At 37.1% G+C, this 21,577-nt stretch overlaps 1 long non-coding RNA gene across 1 annotated transcript in view; it reads left to right on the top strand.

Annotated features, from left to right (window-relative positions):
• LOC134754512 (uncharacterized) overlaps positions 1 to 21,577 on the top strand; it is a 348,665-nt gene that overhangs the window by 90,102 nt on the left and 236,986 nt on the right. The gene's annotated exons all lie outside the window — the stretch shown is intronic.

Genomic DNA, 21,577 nt, shown 5'->3' with positions numbered 1-21,577 from the left:
CAGGTTCTAATGATTCACTAAATAGTGTCAAGTACGACAAAATTCCTCAATTATTAAAAATACTGCATATCTACTTTAAAAAAAGGCAGCACGCATTACTAGACGTTGCCGTGAGATGCGTGCCACAGGGGAAATAACATACCGGGACGCGATCCCAGAACATTATCTTTGACGGCCGCGGTGCCGAAACAGCACTCCAGAGATTGTTATCTTGCACTTAAAGTAAATACAATAACCACATGACATGGGGTTATATATTTTATACAAATATTGAACGATCGAAAGTTTACTTAGGTTTTATATAGGTACTATTTTTATTAAGTTTAAGTACGTCGCCATGTCTATTTGGCGCGGCATTTTTGTAATTAGTGTAAATCCTATAATAAAGGTGCAAAAGTGTAAACATACTTTTTGTCGTCGACTGTACCTACACTGTGACTAGTTCACGTACGTAACTAACACACAATGAAAGCTTGAACACTGTCAAATGCCGCCACCCAATCTGATTAGTTAGCGCAGACCAGCGGTTTCATTTTAGTTCTAGTACTATCAGAAATCAAAATGAAACTGTCCGAAAAAGCGACAAAACTAACTACGAGTACAAACAATTAAAACGTATTTTAACGGGTTATGCGAGGACAGCTGCTTTATTTTATACACGATACCCAAACAATCTAAAATTACCTATATCATTTCAAATTAATATGCAAATACAAAGAGATCATTGGAGTCACTTCACGTCGGTATTTACCTAATTAAATGTTATAAAACTAAGTTAGCTTTAAATTTTAAGTAGGCAATGTTTGCCCTAGAGCCCCTACGAGTATATAGGTATATTAATTATGTACAATCTACAACAAATATATGTTTACATTCTTCGCCTTATTACAAAGGAGTAAGATGCTAAACCATATCTCTGACTTCGACTGTACATAGGTATATGATTTATAAGCTCTAAATCTAGTTATAAAATGACATTAAAACTAACTAAACTTAATGGTGAATTGAAATATTCATTGCTTTTACTAGTTCAGCATTTTTAGTCGCTAAATTGGAGACGGCATAAAAAAAGAAGTACCTACGTGTGCGTATAAGCAGTAACTGTAGCGAAATGTTAATTGGAATTGAGTTGTGAATTGCACTTTATTTTAGTGCAGTGACAATCCAGTATTCCTGTTCAAATAAAAAAATGCTTTGTATTTAATGTCGCGAACTATTTGCTGGATGCGTATAACTGCACAAAACAGAGGAAAAATACGCATAACTAGGCACGAATAACAAATAGTTATTTGTTTTACAAGGGGGCGTTGTTTAATCTTTCGTGCTAATATTGATACTCGAGCAAGCGAAAGATTCCACAAGCGTAGCGAGTGGTTCGAAAAATTGAATCTTGAGCATTGGGAGGGTTTCAAGGCACGAGGGTTAAACAAATTTTGCCACCGAGTGAAACACAAAATTTTTCACCACACCTACAATACAAGGAAAATGCTAACCGTATAATATCTAACGAAATCAAAGAGAGCCTTTACCAGCTGGTGTGGTGAATAAATATATGAGTTATCACATCAGTATTCGACCAAGAATAGTAACCAACGTTAGAAAACCATTATTAAGAAAACCATTAGTCAGAACACCCAACAACTATTGCCATAAGTCAAAAAGTTTCTAAAGTAAAGTGTCGATTTTATCGGAAACTCAATTAGGTAAGATTCTTTAAGAGTTTGGAGAATACTTACCTACCTAGGCTTTAATTAGCTTATTGTCTTCCTGGCGATTCGCCAAATAAAATGTAGGCACTTACCTATCGATATTCATTGCAAACCTTCGTCTTATTATTTATTACATGAACCTTGTTCTTGAAGGTACTAAATCTATATACGTGTAAATCACTAAACATATAATGTATTAAAAACTGTAATAGATGTCATATATTAAAGAAAAAGTGACGAAGCCCTCCAGTTATTATATATAGTAGTGTGACTACTTAAAAAAAATAAATAAATAAATAAATAAAAAAAAAAAAAAAAAAATTGATTTGTTCCCAAACTTGTTCATATAATGTATTATTATTTATTAATATATGTACTAGTAAATTGTAATATGTATAAATTAATCTAAAACATTACCTATATTCTAGAAAGAACAATTAATGATTAATGATCCCGTATATGAAGAGAGGGATATCTACTTTAATTAGTAAAAACTGGCCAAAAGCATGCGTCGGGCCATGCACAATAGGCTAAACTGGAGCTATTAGTAAGTATAGAAGATTGTTAACAATGGGATGTAATGATGCTTGGTGCCTTTCACCCGAGTTAAACAATCTACTTTTCATATCGAAAAGAAAAGGCAAATTTGCATAATCAGTACTTAATCGAACTTAAACTATCATGATTCGTGAGATATATTTCAAAATATTTAGATCAGCGACTAAAAATAATAGTGAGTGAAACCGTACTGATCTAAATATCAGTACTTAAGTTACACTTACAAACGTAGTCCCCATCTTCCTCTCTAGATATTGACATAATGAAAAATATTTTTAAATTAAGTAATTTGATGTATATATGCCCCTAAGTTTGACTTTTTTCGATATTTTGTTTATGGTAAAAATTGAGAGCAAAAAACAGATTTGATACAAATATTTAAATGCTCGTAAATTATAAACTGAAATAGAGGTCATATACCTATTAAAGAAAAATTGACGAACCCCTCCAGTGGTAAAGGCCGGATTCGAACCGGCATCTTTAGCTATCCGGGCTTACGCCTTGAACTCCTTGGCGTCCCTGCCAAACACAAATCAAAATATTTAATAAAATATTTTGATTTGTTTCCAAAGTTGTGCTCGTAAATCTTATAATAATTAAAAAATCAAACCCCTACGTTTGCACGTAGCTGTGATTGATATAAGTACAACAAATTGAATCAAATTATTTTCAATAATGTTAATATCCAGAGATTAAAATGAGGACTACGCTTGTATGATAAGGCGATTTCGCGCGGGTCCTCCACTTTCGGGTGTTAGAGACAGGGATCGAATACAAATATTTTATACAATATAAATATATATTTTATATTTTATTTTTTGAATATTTTTCATACAAATTAACCGGTATTCAATTTCGGTATCTCGGTTGTATATGTATATTTTTCCATTTCATTTAGGTGATCTGATAACTCATTGTCCTTACCTAAATACCATTCTACAATATCAAAGAAATATTTCAAATGCTACGTGATATTTTGATTTTAAGGTAACGATCCCTGGTTAGAGAAATTAAATAGGTATTAAATAACAATTGAATGAGTAAAATAAGCAATTTTTATCTTACATTATACTTTTTTACATTAAACTTTAAAAAACCATTTAATGTCGTAATAACGTTTAACTGTGTGGCTGTACGTCTATTTACTATGAAGGGGAGACTTTTTAAACTGATCATGTTCGCTTAGTTTTCATTTAATGTCTTACTTAATCTATGATTTTTTTTTTCACATTTTTGGACCCACAACTTTTTTGTTCTTTCGGAACGATTATTTCCGAAAACATAACTACTTACATTATCAAAAAATGTTTGTTGAATATCCCTATTTGTTTAAAAACCTATCCAACGATAGAAAATTAAAGAAAATTGAAATTACACTCCCACTTTACGTGTACCCTAAACAATTTTTTTTTTTAGATTTTATTGTACGCCTTTGTCGGATTGATTGATGAATATATCCATGCCAAATTGCAGCTTTCATTCACTAACGATCACGGAGCAAAGCCTCGGACAGACAGACAGACGGACGGACATGGCGAAACTATAAGGGTTTCTGTTGACTACGGAACCCTTAAAAAGTTACTGTAACAATTGGATTGAAAAGGCTCAATAAGCATTTAAGCAATCAAATTGTATTTATTCCCTCGGCAAGCTATTAGGATGTGTAATCACGTGGAGGCCCGCTTATGATCGCGTCCGCCGCATACGAGTACACGGCCAACTTAGATGTAATCCGTTGAGGGTAGGATTAATTAAATGTATGTAGCATAATAACACTTAAATCTGTCTGGGAAGTTGCTGGTGCGACATCCCTTTGTACAATTTACGTTTGTACATGAGTACAATTGAATGTAGCGATGTAGCTTATAGAGAGATTAAATGTAAATGCTTGATTTGTTGATGAAAATACTAAAATCACTTTATGCCTTTAACATTTGAGGAGTCCCTCGATTCCTCATGGATCACATTATCAGAACTGCGTTTTGACAAAAACGGGACCAATCTGTATGTACATACTTACAATCAAAAAAATAATTTTCAAAATCGGTCCAGAAATGACGGAGTTATGGAGTAACAAACATTTAAAAAAAAAACCGAATTGAGAACCTCCTCCGTTTGAAAGCTTGAAGTCGGTTAATAAAAGAGTTACAATTTAGTTTTATTTCGATTTGGAAGTTATGAAGTATTATTTCCTTTATTCATTTAACATCTTAAGCTAGGTCATTTATAATATGAATATAAAAGTAAAACATAAAAAATGACAAAAATACAGATTATTAAAGAAACTGAAGTATTATAATTTTTTGAATTTAATTATACAACATAAAATTATATAAAATCTATCCATTTCTATGGTTTCTAAGAGAATCTCAGAATTTAACAAAAAGTGGTTTAGCGCGAAACAAAATAATCCATAAGTAATATTGTCTTCGGTTACCGCAATAGTTACTCATAAAATAAAACTATGAAAACGAACTATGAAATTGTATTATAAATTCAATATACGCGATTCATAGTTTTATCCATAAGTATGTTACTGTCGCGATTTCAGATAGCCGCGTTTTCATAGTTTTATCCATAAGTATGTAACTGTCGCGATTTCAGATAGGTGCCGTATAATCAGGTAACTACTTATAGTCCTTAAGTACAACTATGGTCTAGTTTTTAACGTTGATTCGTAACGAGCCTTTATGATTTGTAGTCGTTACATTTATTTTGGAGCTTAGATACACTAATGCTCTTTCTATATTATATCTTTCTATACTTATACATATTTTACTGGACCTTGAATTTGGACCATAGTTGTAAGTTGTGGACTAAAGATATCTGATCTTACGGTACCTAACTAAAGTTGCCAATTATTGTTTGCAATATATTTTTATTATATTAAAGCTCAGCGGAAACAGATTCTCGTAGCACAGGTACTTATATGTAGAGTTAATTAGTGACGCGTTCATTGAACAATAGTTCTGGCGGTATTGTACTAGCAATCTACGCTAAACGATACGTCGACCGACATGGATCGATCAATACGAGTACTGTATAGTCGACCAGTCGATTCGACGTCAACCGATAATTGATTGAAACCGGTCGACACATCAATGTACATAGATTAATATGAATTGGGTAATACCCTATCGTATATCTACTAAGCTAATCCAAAAGTGGTACAGATATCCAAAAACTTAATGTAAGTATAATATGATTATGAGAAAGGAGGAGTATATTCTATTTTTAAATCACATAATTAAATCTTGTTTATGATGTTATTAATAAACGCGCTACAAGCCTACAGGCGTATTATGGATGGCTTTATCAACATGATAAAATAACTGTCACTTTTTAACACCACGGGATAAAAAGTGACGGACACCGTTTTATCACGCTGTCACGTAGACAAGAACGACCATCATATCCGTACTGGATTACTTAGCTATTAATTGTTTGTCTTAATCTGTCATTTTGACGTAGTTTATGACCATTATCCCTTTCTTAAAAACACCTAACTAATTGAGGCCTCTTTAGTTATATGAATAAGGCTGTACAGGTGTAGTGCATAATTTTTTTCCATCGTATTTTCACGTAAACTTACGAACGTGTCTTGCTATTTCAGTCAGTCTCGGTACAAAAAGTATTGACATTGACTGAACTAGCATGACAAATACGAACGTTTCCGAGAAAATACGATGGAAAACAATTATGCACTACATCTGTAATGTGACTAACCCGTCTATCTTCTGACTGACTTAAATCAACGTCAGCCCAAACCTAGAAAGTTGTTTTTTGGCAATAGACTGCTTTGTATAACCACAGGGCGGACACGCTATACATCAAAAATCACTTACGTTTCTATGTGTGAACGGCACGTCTGTACACGCGGCATGCGTCGTAGTGTGAGGAAGATGCTTAAAAACAGTACTGAGCGGCCGGCAAACGGCCGTCAATCTGCTGTCGCGGGGCGAGGTAATTCGAGTCGGGGCGGGGCGGTGCGCGGCTGTTCTGTATGGTAATACTATTACTTATTCTGTGGTGTAACGTAAGAAACCTCTAAGAAATTTAACTACTAAGGAATTTTACATACAAATTTCATACAAGTTGTACATACAAAATTTCTACTCGCTCGCTTTGTACTTATATAACATTTGTTTGCAACGAAAACTAGTACCAGACATAGATATATGGTACGTAAAGGTTGATACCAAGTTTCATGTCATTTAAGCATGTCGTTTTAAAAGGAGACCGTGACTTCGATTTTTACACAACCAAAATTTCCTAATCTGGGCTTCAATTCACTTTACAAAAAATGCCTATAAACTAATTTATATATAGGTAGACCATTCATTAATGTCATCACTTTAATCTGAACCCACTGTATTCCCGTAGGAGCACAATATAAACCGAGTGAAACAAATTAAAACAACAATTAATAGCATTGAAGCATGTTTCACTACAGAGAGTACAGAGTAATTTCCTGCCAAAATATTTTTAACGTTCAATTTTGTCTGCATGCGTCGCGCGTTTTTGATGAAATAACGACCTTGTTCTCTTCTAGTGATACGACGGTTCATAATAAATGAAAATTTGTACAAGCCCGAGTCATGACTCGAGGCATTAACCCTTAAATGCATGATTTTTTGTATAACTTTTTAATAAATTGAAATAGATGTGTCATGTTGTATAGATTGAGGGAATAATATTTTGGATAGCTGCATATTGAGCCACGGACCATCAAATATACGATGCATATATACATCATTATGCATTTAAGGGTTAAGTGCTCCGTACGCATGGTTATGGTGGGTTACATTTTATGGGGATTGCTTTTTTAGCTTCTACATTTAATTTACCATGCCTTTACGAGATGAAAAATGTTTTAGCAACTTTAAAATAAGCCAATGGTACGAAACAATGTAAGTCTTTACCTATATTTATATACTATATTTGTTGGGTGTGAGATAAATCGAATAGGATACTGTACTAAGTAGTCAAATCAGCTATCTTTGCAATCATCAATCATCATCATTAACTTAAGAGTTATTCTCTTGTCGGTGGAGTATCTTCCAGCTTTCCCTATCCCGCGCCAGCTCTTTGACTTTTTGATACGACACGACCCCTACTTTTTCTTTCACTTGATCTAAAAAGCTGCGTCTGGGTTTTCCTCTACCCCGCTTCCTTCCTATCCGCCCCTCCAGGATAGTTTTAAAGAAGTAGTCGTGTCGTATTAAGTGTCCAATCATTTTCCCGCGTCTATTTGCAATAGTGTTCAGAATAGCTCTTCTTTCACTCACTCTTCTTAGCACCTCCTCATTCGTTATCCTGTCTCTCCAACTAATGCCTTCCATTCGCCTCCAGCACCACATTTCAAATGCTTCCATTCTCTTTCTATCTCTTAGGGTCATTGTCCACGTTTCACTTCCATAAAGGGCTATACTCCAGATGTACACCTTAATCAGTAGCTTCTTGCTTCTGCATGATAAACGGGATTTCAATAATTGTTTCCTCTGGTTGAAAGCTTTTTTTGCCATAGCAATCCTTGAAACGATATCTGGTGTGCACCTGGAGTCCCTGGTAATTAAGCTACCTAAATATTTGAAACTATCAACCTGCTGAATTGGGATGTTGTTGAGAACTATTGGAGGATGATTAGTTTTGCGTTTTGAAGTTGTAAGGGTCTTAGTTTTCTTTATGTTTATCTTTAAGCCTAATTCGTTAAATACTGTGTCCATTGTTAACATTAGATGTTCTAGTTGAGCTGAAGTTTCTGCAAACGCCGCGATGTCGTCTGCAAATCGTATAAAATGTATTTTCTCCCCATTGAATTTTACCCCTCCCTTGTCTGCTTCAACAATTTTTCGTATAGCGTATTCTATGTATATATTAAATATTAAAGGTGAAAGTGGACACCCCTGTCGTACTCCTTGTCTAATCCTTGCATTCCCAATTTCCTCTCCCACTTCCATCAACGCCTCCTGCTCCTTGTAAAGTTGGTAGATTATTCTTCTATCTCTATAGTCTACTCCTACTTCTTTCAAGATGCTCATCATTTTTCTCCAGTTAACTTTATCAAAGGCTTTCTCTAAGTCTATGAAAGCGATATGAGTGTCGAGTCCTACATCCAGCCGTCTGTCTACTACTAATCTAAGAGCTAGTATAGCCTCTCTGGTACCTTTGTTTTCACGGAAACCATATTGGTCGGGGCCTAAGTAATTCTCTGATATGGGTCTGATTCGGTTCTGAATTATTTTTAAAAGTATTTTACTTGCGTGTGAGATTAAACTGAGGGTTCTGTGTTCTTCACAAAGTAGGGTATTAGGTTTCTTGGGCAAAGCTACTATTTTACTTTGTTTAAAATCTCTTGGGATCTGGCCTGTGGTATGTATTTGTTTCGTAAGTAAGAAAATTGGTTGCCAAATTCTTCACCCTCCTTCACCCTTCCTGCCTCACATTGTCGAATAACAGGTAGCAAGTACTTTAATAGTAGGTACTTAAGGTAATTTAGTTTATGTCTATGAGTGACTACTTACTACACATTAAATAGCCACAAATAGAGAAATGAATCGAAATTAAATATAATGAACAAGTAAATGCCATTATTTCTACGCATCTTGGGAAAATAGTCTCAACTGTATTATTTTGAAACTTTCTTGTGTCCTAATTAGCAAACAAGAAACTATTACAAAACGAATTTCGCTTAAACAAAGTTTAAATAGTTCATGAAATAAAACTATGAAAAACGGATTATATCGCGTATATTGAATTTATAATACATCCCGACGTTTCGAACTCTTTACAGCGTTCGTGGTCAACGGGTGACTGAGGAAAAATTACAAAATGCAAAAATACCCACATACTAAAATAATGAACAATCATAGACTACAAACTTTAAGTCTGGTTGTACATGCAAAATCGGTTCATAAGGCTAGTTATACACTATAATTATTTTTCAAGTAAAGATATATATATATACGCGATAAAAAATAAACTATGCCGGCTCCAACCCTACACCACGGACCCGAGAAGATTTAATTCCCTCCTAAATTGTAGGAGGGTATCCCAATATGGGACCGGCAACAAACTCGGCGGGACACATCTTTTCAAAACATCAGAATGTCCAGCATCATCCAACACTACGGTCTCACAGTCTATGTCTCGCTTGCTCCTTTATCAGGTGGACTACAGGATCCCAAGCTGGTGGTAGAGAAAAGCCATCTTCCCTATTAAAGTTTGGATATTTCTTAATCTCAATGGCCTCGCGCAGCATTCTGGGTATGTAACGCTTCTCCTTGGCAAGAACCAGAGGCTTATCAAACTTGATTGAGTGATTGGCTTTATCCATGACATGCTCACAGACAGCAGACCTAGGTCGACGGTGCTTGACATCAGCTATGTGTTCCTTCACCCGAGTGGAAATGCTCCGTTTCGTCTGCCCGACATATGATAGGCCACACTCACAGTCCAGCCTGTACACTCCTGCAGTCTGTAGAGGGGTATTGCATTTTACAGGTCTCAGGAATTGTGACATCTTCTTCATTGGCTTGAAATATGTTTTTATAGAAGCACGCTTCAAGATGTGGCTGATCCTGTCCGTGACCCCCCTGACAAAAGGCAGAATGGCAGGCCTGCGCTCGACTGTGGGGATCTTAATGTGGGACCTCTGGTTGACCCGCGGTATCCTGAGCTCGTTTGCCTGGAGCGCAAACGACCAAACGAAAACAAACGCAAACGACAAACCAAACAAACAAAACGAACTCAAACGAACAACGCAAACGAACAAACGAGCTCAGGATACCGCGGGTCAACCAGAGGTCCCACATTAAGATCCCCACAGTCGAGCGCAGGCCTGCCATTCTGCCTTTTGTCAGGGGGGTCACGGACAGGATCAGCCACATCTTGAAGCGTGCTTCTATAAAAACATATTTCAAGCCAATGAAGAAGATGTCACAATTCCTGAGACCTGTAAAATGCAATACCCCTCTACAGACTGCAGGAGTGTACAGGCTGGACTGTGAGTGTGGCCTATCATATGTCGGGCAGACGAAACGGAGCATTTCCACTCGGGTGAAGGAACACATAGCTGATGTCAAGCACCGTCGACCTAGGTCTGCTGTCTGTGAGCATGTCATGGATAAAGCCAATCACTCAATCAAGTTTGATAAGCCTCTGGTTCTTGCCAAGGAGAAGCGTTACATACCCAGAATGCTGCGCGAGGCCATTGAGATTAAGAAATATCCAAACTTTAATAGGGAAGATGGCTTTTCTCTACCACCAGCTTGGGATCCTGTAGTCCACCTGATAAAGGAGCAAGCGAGACATAGACTGTGAGACCGTAGTGTTGGATGATGCTGGACATTCTGATGTTTTGAAAAGATGTGTCCCGCCGAGTTTGTTGCCGGTCCCATATTGGGATACCCTCCTACAATTTAGGAGGGAATTAAATCTTCTCGGGTCCGTGGTGTAGGGTTGGAGCCGGCATAGTTTATTTTTTATCGCGTATATATATATATCTTTACTTGAAAAATAATTATAGTGTATAACTAGCCTTATGAACCGATTTTGCATGTACAACCAGCCTTAAAGTTTGTAGTCTATGATTGTTCATTATTTTAGTATGTGGGTATTTTTGCATTTTGTAATTTTTCCTCAGTCACCCGTTGACCACGAACGCTGTAAAGAGTTCGAAACGTCGGGATGTATTATAAATTCAATATACGCGATATAATCCGTTTTTCATAGTTTTATTTCATGAGTAACTATCGCGGTAACCGAAGACAATATTTTAAATAGTTCATTTAAACTTGGCTGCTTTTATTTAATAGAATAAGGGTTAATTTAAGAAGCAGGCGTGAAGCAAGATTGCCCATACAAACAAGTTTAATCTAAGGTTCAAAAATACTACGTCTACTACAGCACGGGATCTCGTAGCTGCTCTCACTGACCCAAAAAATAAAAATCCAACCTGTATACTATTGTACACGGTGGATAAAATATAAGTGCATTCCCGTTGCCAGGGAGGTTTTGGGATAATACTGAGCAACTTTTACCATGGGACCAACCACGAAATCGCGAAAAAAATTTTTACCCTCCCATAGAAAATGGACCAGCCAAAAGGTTTGAAATAGCCAAATTTTTTTGGCGATTTTGGGGTTGGTCCCATAGTAAAAGTTGCTCAGTATAATCCCAAAACCTCCCTGGAAACAGGGATGCACTTATTTTTTAGCCACCGTGTATATAAAGTACTTGTACCGGAAAGTATATAACGACATTTTGTTGGATTGTAGTCCTTTGACCTATTATATGCGTCAAACTAAAAACATGAACTACATATTATAAATTATTTCCAATTCGCCATAGGTACTTCCGATCCGTAAAATGACTGGATTAGTGATGTTTTTTTAACAATGCTTAGGGGTCATATGTGTTTTATATCATTGTCCATACAATAAAACTAAATTAGCAATTTATACCTATTGTTTAAACAATAGGAATAAAATTCTAAAATAATAAATAAATGTCTCACAATATTCATAAAATGAATAAAATATAAAAGAGGAAGCGCTACGTAGTTAGGTACTAACAATCAAAGTACATATTGTGTACCTATGTAAGGAAAGCTAAATCATTCGTACTTCCTAGCGACTTGAAGTAGAGGGTAATCAGCTGCTTTCGGTAAGTAAAATGTGACTCGTTATAGTTGCCAACTCCATATTTATGTGACCGAAATAAAACTGTGCTAATGAGACACTATTTTGCTTTAAGGTGGATTTACCCTCCTTTATAGCAAAAAGTTTGCGCTGTGATCGTAAATCGAGAAACGTGACAACGTTTCCTAAGTTTACACGTTTTCACTTTACGAGGATTAAAACTCAGGCAAGTGTGCGTTTTTATGATGTGCAAACTCGGGGTTTGCTTATCTTCTTGTCAACTTTTGTTTAAACACAGATTATTAGGTTGAAATGGAGCGGGATTGTTCAAATAAAAGATTAATTCAGCCCCTTCAAAGTGTAAAAACTTCAATGGTTCCATTAAATAAATTTGCGGTTTAGACTCGCTTGTTTTTAGTTACTCGCGCGACATGTTTTGGAGAGATACACGGATACGGATACACGGCCGCCGTGTACGCTGCTCGCACTGTTAGTGCTTGAGAAAGGAGACCTAGGCTCTCCGAAGCATGTCGCGCGAGTGACTAAAAACAAGTGAGTCGAAACCGTTAGAAAAATATTTAATGTTAGTATGTCTCACAACAGTTTATATTCGATGATTCAATGATTCCCTTTTAAAGCGGTCGTAATCGCAAGACTTTACTATTCGCATATTTCCGTTAGTATTTTTCACAATTCCGTTTGTATTTCCAGATTTCCCGTCTCTAGTTCCACTGCGCTGCTATCGTATGTGCATAAATCATGCAACGAACACGAATTCACTAAGGATTTTTTTAAAGTTGCCCTTTACACTGTCTGCTCTTAGGTAACTTTCTTGAGATCTTATCGCCATGTTAGGGCTCCGTAACCAAAATGGAAAAAACATACACCTTGTAGTTTTCGTTATCGGACTCATTTTGAGGAAAATTTAGTCTGCTTGAAAGTTTTGACACTATTAACATAAAAACCGGCCAAGAGTATGTCGGGCCATGCTCATTGCTCAGTATAGGGTTTCGTAGTTAGCCGTCCGTCGCAAACGGAACGGGGCCTTGAAAGGGGGCTATCCCTCCTATAACCTATACCCTTTGAAGCGCAATGTAGATTTTTTTATAAGATTAGGGAACATGTTTTGCGTTAACTCAAAAACGGCTTAACTGATCATTCATTCTTTATTAAGCTCAATCAATATTTTTTATAGTTTTTGGACGTATGGTTCAAAGGTTAGAGGGGGAGGGGTGCATACTTTTCCCATTCCCCACTGTACGTGTAGGGGAGGTATGTAGGTACCCTAATTTTTTGTCTAGTTTTTATTCTACCACTTTGTCGGCATGATCGATTTATGTATTAATGCCAAATTTTAGCTTTCTAGCTCTAACGATCACGGAGCAAAGCCTCAGACGGACAGACAGTCAGACGGAAATGGCGAAACTATAAGGGTTCCTAGTTGGCTACGGAACCCTACAAAAAACCGCTGGGTAAAACCTTAACACCCTTAGGTATTTAATGCTATTAGAAGAACCCTACTCTTGGTTCAGCAGAGATGTGGAGCAGATAGTTAAAACGCTAGTTTTCGTGTGGATTAATATATTACAAGTTATTGACGTTACATTAGACACAATTAGCACGTAAAGTTTAGCTGTTAGTGCTTATTGAATGAAAAATAAATAAATGAAATGAAATGAAATGAAATCAGTACTTATCGTAATAAGTTTACTATGTATTGTGCACACATATGCAACCTCCAATAAATGCAAGGTACCACCCTTTATTTGGAACGCTTTCAATGGGCTAAAACTTACATGATTAGCGTTGTCATAAAGTGTCTCTATGTATAAATACACCTATAGATACATCGAGATTGGTGTTCGGCATTCAACTAAGTAATTAAGCATTCAAACAAAAACAAGTTGATCGAAATATATATATATATATATGTATGTGTTTATTTAGGATGCTGGCCGACTGGAAGTCTGTAATCAAGAGAGTTTGAATAATCTGCAATTCCGAACTTAAAGGTTAAAAGCTAACGGTTGGTGGGTGCTTATGAATGCTGATTCCGTAGTGCGTGCTTATTACGGAATAAGTACTACTGTTAATAAATAATCCAGTAACTTTGTCGCCTTTGTAATGGGGTTCGTTTGCGTCAAATCCGGTAGTTTTGATTTTTTACAGTCTTGTTTATGATCTTGGCTCAATGAATAATCCAAGTTTGACACCTCGATCGCCGAACGCAACTTTGTCAAAAATCTAAATAAGCGCGAATATTTCGGTTATTTTTAGATTTAGGCGATTATAACCCTAAAGTACTTGTTTTAGATAGTGCCTTTTCAAGATATTTTTAAAGTAGACTAAATCTGCTACAATACGAGACTAGAATTGTATGTGTAGGTCTAATAGTTTCCGAGATAGCCTTTTTTTTTTTTACTCGAATTCGAGGTGATACCGCTTGGCACGATTGTTCCTAAGGTCAAACAAAGCTGATTTGGCCCGGAAGCCATGAGATCGTACCGTCCCTACCCCCCAAAAGGGAGGGGGGGGCATCTAGGTTAATGCTATATTTCTTAAGCCTTTAGCCTTGCTAGCTTGAGACTAGCACCGATAACATGACCGCCCTTGTTACTCTTTCACAGTAGGTACTACGGTGTTCCTAAGACAGCACTACAGCAAACCTAAAACCTAACTCTTCCTCCTCACTTTTAAACTAAAAACTACTTACGTTTAGTGTCTGCTCGCACAGGAAAATGCCCTATTGTTATTCGGTACAGCTACAATCCATAATAATAAAAAGTTTTATTCAAACCTTGATGGAGCGCCCCAGTAATGGGCTATTTTCTGACGTCTTGCCCCGCATCGCAAATACAGGTCAAACCTGCTGAATATTCATAGCCCAAAATAAATGAAAGACCAATGAAAGTACTTACGTTAATTTGTGACATTAAAGGAGAGTCTTTATGACTCTTTAGTCCTACTTTAATAATACCTACTTATAAACCTAAAAGGCATGAAGTGTACTACGGATTCATTCTTAGGTACTTGATTTTATTTGACTTTATTCCTGTTGTATTATACAAATAATTAGCAAGAAAGAGTGCGCGTGTAATATCTCCGGTGTTGCAGGTGTCCATAGGCTACGGTAACTGCTTACCATCAGGCGGGCCGTATGCTTGATTGCCACTGACGTGGTATAAAAAAAAGAAAGAGTGCTTAATATTACCAAAGCCAGAGTTGTACTCCAAAACATGTCCTGTGTACAGACAGACAACATTACATTAAAACTAAATTAAAAATTAATTGTTTATATGTTTCTTAATAGGTACATTTCGAATACGTACCGTGCCATATTAACGTGCATTCAATGAAGGGAATAATTGTCGGCCGGCATGTTAGCGGAGTAAGGGGCATAGTGGATCAAGAGGAAACGATGCAGCGGATGAACTGGCCAGGAAAGGTTCAGAAACACCGGGATATGGACCCGAGCCAATCATGCCCCTACCAATATCCTTCATACACAACCAGCTAGAACAACATCACAGACAACTGCACAACAAGTACTGGAATGAAATGAAGACATGCAGGCAAATCAAAGAAATTCTACCGGAACTGAACCACAAACTTACCAAAATATTACTGAAAACACCAAGAAGCCAACTACGTAAAATAGTAGGATTAATAACAGGACATAACACACTAAACAAACACCTACATATTATGGGTAAAACGGACAGCCCCATGTGCAGAGCGTGCATGGCAGAAGAAGAAACAACAAAACATATTCTCCTAGACTGTAAACAGGTAGAAGTATATAGGAGCAAATACCTAGGGAATCCATGCACACTAAAGGAAGCAACTAGCAACCTGAAGACCTTGCTAGGCTTCGTGGAGGAGCTGGGGTGGTTAGAGTAGCGCTACCTCGTTTCACGCAAAATAGGCACATTGGATGTCGAGTTGCGGAAAATGCCCAGCAAAACTAACTAACTAACTGTTAGCGGAGTGCGGACCGCTCCCGAGTACCTAACCTATTCCCGCGAGCTGTAAACATCGCGTCGTGCGATTATTTCAACGGTTCGGTTCCGTTTGCACTGCAACCAACGATATGTCAAAATCTGTATTGTATTTAACGCGAGCAGAAACGTCGAGCACACGCACACACAATTTACAGAACCCCTAGTGTAAATTTCATTCTATAGCGTGACGGACGTACGCGTTTGCGTTGTCTCATTATAATATTATGTATGGGATTTTGAACAGCGCGCCAAGCGGGAGGTTTTGTAAACTTCAACGCGTACGTCACGCTATCGAATGAAATTTACACTAGGGGTACATGACTAATAAATTAAATGAAATCACTCGTTTACAGCTCACGGGAATACTCGGGAGCGGTCCGCACTCGGCAAACATGCCGGCCGACTGTAACCAGTATTTCTACGTTTACAGCTCACGGGAATACTCGGGAGCGGTCCGCACTCGGCAAACATGCCGGCCGACTGTAATCAGTATTTCTACGTTTACAGCTCACGGGAATTATCGGGAGCGGTCCGCACTCGGCAAACATGCCGGCCGACCGTAACCAGTATTTCTACGTTTACAGCTCACGGGAATACTCGGGAGCGGTCCGCACTCGGCAAACATGCCGGCCGACTGTAACCAGTATTTCTACGTTTAATCTTAATTGGTAAACATTTTTATCAGTGTCCCTTTAACAGTGACAAATAAGTTAAAATAACTTAGTAAAGTTTTTTTTTTAATGAGCATGTTGACTAATGATTGTACTTACACTAAAGCCACGTAGTCACTATCAACATTTTTGTATAGAAAAACGGTTTAAACGATAAAATGAGTATCATACACTTTCTGAGAAAAACATTGTATATAAGCCGTGTTTCTAAACAAAAATGTTTAAAGTGAATATTTGGCTTAAATAATACTGAAAAAGTCCCATCATGGGGGTATCCCCATGAATCCGATCCCGTCCCATCATGGGGCTAAAGCTGAATGTCCTCAGTTTTAGTATAGATATATGTATATATACCTATACTAAAATTGAGGACATTCATCATAATAAACATGAATAAAATCCATCAGGTTGAAACTTACCTAGTTATTAATATACAGATCTACTTATATTAATAAAAAAATATATATCGGGTTACCTAATTACGGTATACCTATCTCAAAAGGCGAATTTAACATTTTAATGTTAGCAGATGTCGAACATCTCGTACTGATCAATGCTTGCTGCCTGTTTACTCAAATAACATTACAGTCCTTATAAACCCCCGGTAAAATTATAACAAAGCTAAAAAATTACTGCGATGGTCAGTTAAAAGTTAAAATCATTTCTGTAGGGAATAATTATTCACTTATTAAAAATAACACTATTTATTGTGTCACTAGTGACCCGCCGCGGCTTTGCACGGGTTACACAAAACCTTAACAAATTATACACCTAAACCTTCCTCATTAATCACTCTATTGATAGGTGAAAATCGCATGAAAATCCGTTCAGTAGTTTTTGAGTTTATCGCAAATATACATACACACAAACAGGCAGACGGGGCGGGGAAATATGTTTTATAAGGTGTTGCGTCATAGTGTCATAACTGCCATAAGTAACATCACTAATTGCATGAAGCAAGTGAACTAGAACAACTTAGGTAAGTTGGGCCGCGCCCGCGCCAGACTAATTTATGCACATCACAATATCAATAAAGCGCAGTTCCGGGAGAATATCAGGCTTCATAATCGTCAGACTCCGGTGTTAACACGATTTACCGTAGCAGATCAAGTTTACGTAAAGCTTCACGGCGTCGTTCACTGCACACGAGCGACTAAAGCAATAATTGGATGCTTAATTATGGGCTTACTTACTCGTATTGCATTGATGCACAGATTAATCGTAAAGGTGGAATCAGACGGTTCACTCGAATGAATTTTCATTTGAGTGAATGTTTCATTTTTTTGTGTTCCGTGCAAAACTTTGTTTTGACAAACGGAACACTTATGGGATCACTTCGGTCTTGTTCTTTTATTGCATGTACCTATACGTATTTGCTTCGATACATTTCACGAAACACTGTTTATTACTAATACGTTATTTTGGTTATACATAATTTCACTATAGTAGAACCTTTATTGCTGTATGTTACAGTAAAAACTCGTCTTCGTGAAAACGCGTTTTCCCTAATTAAAACTAGTTTTTCGTATAGCCTCAGTAAAAAACGGGTTTTTACGGTAATAAACGAGTATGCATTTCACCTTACATAATAAGCTTTTCTTAAATAATTAGTGTTCCTCGTTTGTTTAGTGTCATTTTTTTGGTCTAATTGTATTACTTTCCCTTATTATCAGTCTAGTTATATACTCGTAGGTAGGTTAGTAGAGTCTGTGCGGAAAGAGAAGAGTCGTGGAATGTATGGGGCCCAACGCCCAATACATTCCACGACTTCTCTTTCCGAACAGACTCTATAAGTTACGTATGAGTAATTTATTTACTACCCGACCGCTACAAGCAAAAAGTAAAAGTTATTGTAATAAATAAATAATATATGATAATTTTAGGTACACAGCTCGAACTAGTCCCACAGACAGTAAGCTCAGTAAGGCTTTTGTTATAGGCCGTCAAATCTTGCTTGTATAAATAAACCTTGCTTGACTTCAATTATAATTATGAAAAATCTCGTAGCACGGTGATAAGTTTATTTATAAGTAATATAAAACTTCACGAAAATTGTTTTTTCGTAATGAAAGGCCTGATATTTTATAAGAAGGAACTCACGCGGGAAGCAAATGGTTGCCGGCAAGGCTAAAGGTGAATGTCGCATGAGAGGGTAGACTACGTGACACGTTGACCGTAATGGGCGGAATCATTTCGGTCCGTGATCCACAATACCCCGAACTGATCGCGGGAGTCTTTAGCAATCCGTCCGACCCAAAAAAGAGCTATCTGCTTTTCAATTACGCACTTAAAACCTGTTCAGTGATCAGTTTCTTTTTACTTAAATTTATTTTATTTTTATTTTACTCAGTGACAACCAATATCCATATTCCATACAAATATTATAAATGCGAAAGTCTGTCTGTCTGTCTGTCTGTGTGTTACCTCTTCACGCTTAAACCGCTAAACCGATTTAGTTGAAATTTGGTATACAGATAGTTTGAGTCCCGGGGAAGGACATAGGATACTTTTTATCCCAGAACTCACCCCTCAAGGGGGTGAAAAGGGGGGTGAAAATTTGTATGGGAAATCAATAACCGCTGAACCGATTTAGATGAAACTTGGTATGGGGATAGTTTGAGCTGTGGGAATTGATATAGAATAACTTTTATCCCCGAAATCATCCCTTAAGGGTGTAAAAAATGCGGTGGAAATGTATAGTGTGGACCAATTTGGGGGTGAAAAAGGATGGATTAAAAAGCAGATTTATTTAACAATTAAGGTACCCAAATTACTAATTCCACGCAGACGAAGTCGCGGGCAAAAGCTAGTGGTATTATTTATACGAGTATTTTATAAAATAATGGATAAAGCTTAGGAACTGAACTGAAAAAAAAACGAACTAAGTAAGATACGCTTTTTAATATGATCTAAATATTTAATTATTTCGTCATTTGGCGTGGTACTTACTGTACATTGTGGGCTTTGAGGGTTACCCTAATTAAGCTGACAAGGTTGGTATCCTGATTTAAATCTGTTATAGGTACTGTACTACTTGGAGTCCTTTTGAATCGCTGAAAAGGCCTAAATATTGTATAAATATGATAGAAGAAATTTATCCGGTTAACCAAAAAACTGTAGTCAATTAATCAAAAAAAATTAAAATAACCAATTGTAACATAGCTGTTTTTAAAGGGTAAAATTAATGAAATAAACCGGCCAAGTGCGAGTCGGACTCGCGCACGAAGGGTTCCGTACAATTACGGAAAAAAAACAGCAAAAAAATCACGTTTGTTGTATGGTAGCTCCATTTAAATATTTATATTATTCTGTTTTTAGTATTTGTTGTTATAGCGGCAACAGAAATACATCATCTGTGAAAATTTAATCTGCCTAGCTATCACGGTTCATGAGATACAGCCTGGTGACAGACAGACGGACAGACGGACAGCGGAGTCTTAGTAATAGGGTCCCGGTTTTACCCTTTGGGTACGGAACTCTAATAAAAAGCTCCGCCTTGTTAAAAATAAGTACGGCGATTTTAACAAAAAAGCTAAATTAAACATTATGGTGTCTTATACATTGCTGTAGGGAAAGCTACCGCTAGCAGACGTATCTGCATGTTAAAACATTGATTTAGTATGGGTAAGCACATTGTTACTGGTGAATTCTCAATGCAACTTGAGACTCCGGTGCCGTTAAAAGATGTAATCGTCTTTCGGTAGATGTTGCTTTACCCCACCCCAAAGGCGTGTATACATAAGGGAAGGAATGGAAAGATTTGCAAGGTTCTGGTAGGCTTCCGTAGCTCAATGGGGTTGGCAACTGTCAAAGGTTTGCACAGATGGCGCCATCATAGCTTGCCCCTTTTTCTATGAGATTTGGCTTAAAGGGCTGGCATCCAGGGCATTAAAAAACAAAAAATTGATACAATTCTAGGGATTGACAGGATTATTTCGACCGGCCAACCCCATTGGTTAAGAGCAACGCACGAATTTCGGAGGTTGCGGGTTCAAATCCTGCTGGAAGTGTAACTTTTTCCATTTTTTCCTTTAATATAAAATTTGGAAAATTTATTAATTATTATCTAACAAACTTTATTAACCTACTAAATCTTGCCATCTTGGAAATTAACATCAAAGGTTCTAAATTATGTCCCTTGCATTAAACTTTAAATAAATAAATAAAAAGCATATTGCATACACAAATAAAATAAAACTAAAACTAGAAAAATAAATTAAAACTAAAACTTTACCTCAACCAAACTATGTTCTAAATTTGACACCATAAACTTAAAAAAAAGATATATAACACAATATTTCAATAAACTTTTTTGATTATCTGGCCGAATGGGATTTCGAGTATTATTGCCACTAGACCGCGAGCCAGGAACAGATTTCCATGACCAATCGCCTCCAGGGCGATAACTCGTATACCTAGTGGTTAACGGCTATGTATGATGAACCCTCGTGGACGTCAGCTGCCGCTCCGTGGGTGGGTTGAGGAATGGCAGCCACCGAAAATACGTAAAAAAATTAAATAATTTGTCAGGTGATAGTTTAGGTGCTATTGTGAATAAAAAAAATCGTCAGCCGGTTGTATCGCGGTGGAAATAGCGTCAGCTGATGGTATGTACATGTAAAAATTAGGAACCTTTTACCTTTTTATGAGAGCGATATCAGTCATGAAACTTTGCATGTATATGCACACTTGGGGGGAGGGGGGGGGGGGGGTAACGCACGGTACGATCTCGTGGCTACCGGGCCAAAAGGTGCATACGCAATGTGCTTACTAACCCTATTAAAAAGAATAAAGAATCGTTTGACATCCTCCAAAAATGTCATGCATGTAGCAGACAAAGACAGTCAAAGGCAGTCGAAGGCGTTCCTAATGGGCGGCGTCGGCGGCGTCGTAATAAGCACAGAACTCTTTAATAGAGCGATAGATCAATGCCGGAGCATCGACACGACGATTAAATGACGGCAGAAATGTGACCCAGTTAGCTCCCGGGAACAGTA

The sequence above is a fragment of the Cydia strobilella genome, chromosome Z (assembly GCF_947568885.1).
Source record: "Cydia strobilella chromosome Z, ilCydStro3.1, whole genome shotgun sequence".
Taxonomy (NCBI): domain Eukaryota; kingdom Metazoa; phylum Arthropoda; class Insecta; order Lepidoptera; family Tortricidae; genus Cydia; species Cydia strobilella.
The sequence above is the reverse complement of the archived record's forward strand: the minus strand, read 5'-3'. Positions and strand labels throughout refer to the sequence as shown.